Source organism: Alligator sinensis, unplaced genomic scaffold (assembly GCF_000455745.1).
Source record: "Alligator sinensis unplaced genomic scaffold, ASM45574v1 scaffold111_1, whole genome shotgun sequence".
Taxonomy (NCBI): Eukaryota; Metazoa; Chordata; order Crocodylia; family Alligatoridae; genus Alligator; species Alligator sinensis.
Window position 1 is genome coordinate 1,810,066 of NW_005841875.1, and position 3,740 is coordinate 1,813,805.

The window sequence follows — 3,740 nt, forward strand, 5'->3', positions numbered from 1 at the left end:
TCGGTGGGGAAGACCGAACCTGTCTGTGGAGAGAGGGGCTGAGCATGTTTCAGTAAAGCTGTCACTTCTTCTAAAGCCTGCGCGGTGCCAGCCTGCAGGGGTTGTGCAAGCCGTGCTGAGCATGCCTGGGTGTGGGTGTTCTCGCTACACCCGGGCTGCAAGCCTGCAGGTTAACGCAGGCTTTTCAGACAACCGTGCAAAGCAGAAGTCCTTGGGTTTCACTGGGGATGGGCACATGAAGAAAGTGGCGGGATCAAGTACCCCCTTTTCATGCTTTGCATCTTCCCATAATTTGCGGAGGGGTTCAGCGTGATCTTTAGAAGCAAGAAAAGGAGTAGTTCAGTGTGTTCTTTAGAAGCAGGAGTCCCCACGCTGACATTTGAATCTGAAGTGGACAGATAGGAAGAGATGTGGTACAGTGACGCCGGTCTACATCTGAAGTACCCCCTTTGGTGTTGGTGGGCAGGAGATGATGGCTGTCGAATTGTGTAACAGCTGATGATTTCATGCTCTGACCTTCAGAACAAATTCCCTGAGATTCAGTGTGGCTGTCACTTAGCAACAGGGGGGTAGGGAACTTTGCAGAGGGAGCACCTCCTCCTTCCTAAGGGTTTCCTAGGAATAAACCAGCCCAAGAGCAGGAGAATCTCATTAGGGAAGCAACACCTGGGTTCTGGTAACCATCCTGGAGACAGGCATAAACAAGAGGGTTACTATCTCTCCGACTATCATGTTTCTGCTATTTGAAATGCCGTTGTTCACAGATGGGTTGGACTGAGTGGTCCTTAAACCATACCTGATATTTGTTTGTTTAAAGAGTTAAAAAAAGGAAGTGTCTGCAGTTTAGAGCTAAATTTTAATTCCAAGTTTGTTTGTTGTGCTAGGGTGCAGTTACAGTGATGCAGTTAAGGCCACTTGAGTTCCTATAACATGTCTTTATTTAGATATAAATTATGTATACTTCTGTTTTGCCAGTAAAGCCAAATGCAGATTGTACATTCTGGACCAAATGCAGCTGCCTGTTTACTGTAATGTAACTGAGAGCGTATCTGACCTAGGGACATAAGCAGTGGAAGATCTTGAAAGAGTTCCTCATTTTAGCTTTGGGTTAGCAGAAGTTAAGCTTTGGGTTGTAACGATCAAAGTTAAGAAAAGGAAATCAAACCCAAAACGTTCATATCGGGCTCCTTAAAATTATTGTAGTCCTTTGGACAAATTCCTTTGGACGTGGGACTTCTGTACCAAGCTTTCTCTCTGCAGCACAGGTAGAAAACTGCCATTTCAGAATCAGAGTTTAGATTTAAATTTCTCTCTCAAAATTAGCAGTTGAGGCTGGTTTTTGTGCTACTGCCTAAAAGCCCTTTTTGGAGTCAGAGGTCCATTGTCCTGTGCTTGGCTACTGTGCCACTTGGGGGAAGGAAAACTTGTTCCCCTTCTTTTGCCCAGCCCACTTTTTGGCAGATGATAGGTGTGAGTCCCTGGTTATATACCATCTTTCCCATTCCCACTTTGGAGAGAGTGAAGTCCAGAGTTCTTGCTTTTCAACTGGAAAAGGAGTACAGTAAGAATCACATTTTGCCTGGCCTCTGCACCAGGCAGGTTTTGTATCTTCTGTTTTCTCGTTTGTGCACCTGAACACAGCCAGTCAGCAGTGATGTTTATTTGAGGTTTCATTCTTCAGCTTGATTTCACCTTGGAAGCATCCACATTGCCTCTTTACTGCATTTTTTGCCTGCTTCCAAAATGTCAAACATTGTGGAGCAATTTTTGAATCATTCTTTCAGGGTAACACATTTTTTTATTATTATTTTGTAGTCTCTGATTAAATGCTTCAGTGATTTAAAGCCGTTTCTCTCTAATTTTTATGCTTGTTGATGTCATGAAATAGAAGTGCCATTATGCACAGTTTGTTTTGGGTTTTTTTAATGTCAATACTCCCATCAGTGATCAGTGAAGATAATTGTATTTATATTTTTCTAGTTATATGTGGCAAGGTGCCCAGCTAAGACGGTCACCACACTCTTAATATATTTTGTACTGTCCATTTAGAGGAGAGAGAACTTGCCTGGCTATCTCTGAGGACTGTAAATAGCACTTTTGCCACTTTGACAGCGTTACATAAACGGTTACTTCTTGCATATAGTGAAAAAACATGGCTTTTAGCTCCCCCTGAAATAAATTTTTGTTGTTGGAAGGACTTGCATTTTCCCTCAAAGTACTTTTGTAAAATGACTTTCACAAAACATTGCATCTGAACAGGAGATTTATCTTGCAGTAACCTTTTGATGTATTTCCTGAAGCACAGATGCGGTTACATTTTCAGATGGGAAATTAATACAACTCCAGTATTCTAAGTTCAGGCCCATTCAGGAGACATGACTTTTTCCCACTCTTCCTAAACCAAAATAAAGTTATTGCCTCCATAAAGCACTTAGAATTGTATCTGAAACCATCTTATACCACTTGATTGCTTACTTGTGGCTGTAACCCTGTTGTTTGGATTATTGTGGCCCTTTGGAGCCTAAGTCATGGCCTGGGACCCCATTGTGCTAAGCTAGCATTTTGGGGACTTTTATAAACATTATATTCTGAACCAGTTTCTTATTACCTGAAGCACAGAGCAGTTGTCAAAGCAGACTGGAATACAGCTTTTCAGAATAGTACAGTTCGCAGCTATTACTGTATACATCAGATGGAAAGACAGTATTTACAGGGTTAATTATTAGGGATGAGTGAAAGGAAATACATAGTGTTGCACTAGAATTAATTTTGAGGCTGCAAAAAAAATCTTGGCTTTGCTTTTATAGTAGGGGGGAAATAAGGTTGAGGAGACCGTAAATGACTCTACCTAATTTTAGCACTTATCATTTTGCCAGAGCCAGTTGTCCTGTGACAACATGCCATGCACAAATCTGTTGAAATTTATCTTCAATTAGCATGTGGGTGTAAGCCTCTGATCAGAGTCCTCACTGCTTCAGTCCCAAGCATTCTGAATGCTAATTGCTAAAATACTCATTTAGAGTCAGCACCTAACAACTATTAATAGCAAGTTTGTAGCTTGACCCTCTTAACAGACTTTAGTTTAGCATTAGCTCAGCTAATGCAAAATGCAGGGTATTAGAGCCACTGGAGATTAAGTACCTTTTAACCAAGAGATGTCATGGGTACTGGCAGAATTGAAGGAAGCAAGGGCTTTCAGGAGGGAAAAGAAGACACCCGGGGCATTCCAGGTGTGTGTTAAACGTGTGCCTTTTACTACCAAACATACACTAATTGCAGTCCTACCAAAGATATTGCAGCCAGTTTGGAGAAGGAATTAAAATAGAGCTTAATTATCTGCAACCACATTGAAATCATTAGGCTCAGTACTCAGGGGTGCTAGTGAATTTACCTCTGTTTTTTTAATGTAGATCAGAGAAGAGCAAACAGGGTATGGGGCATCATCTTCGTTATGAGCTAATTCAGTGGTCTGTTGGAATTCTTTTTTCCTAAGGCCTTGATCTATAGAAATGGGAATCTTAGTACAGCCTTCAGCAGGCTTTGGAAAAGCTCCCATTGACTTCACTGGGGTCTGGAACAGAAGCTAAATTCTGCAACTATTGTAAACTGCTCAGTTCTGGATCAGACGCTAAATTCTGCAACTATTGTAAACTGCTCAGGGCTGGTGTGAAAGATGAACTGTGTAGTTAACTTTTGTACTATGCCACACTTGTGAGTCAAAATAAACCTCTGTATTCCTG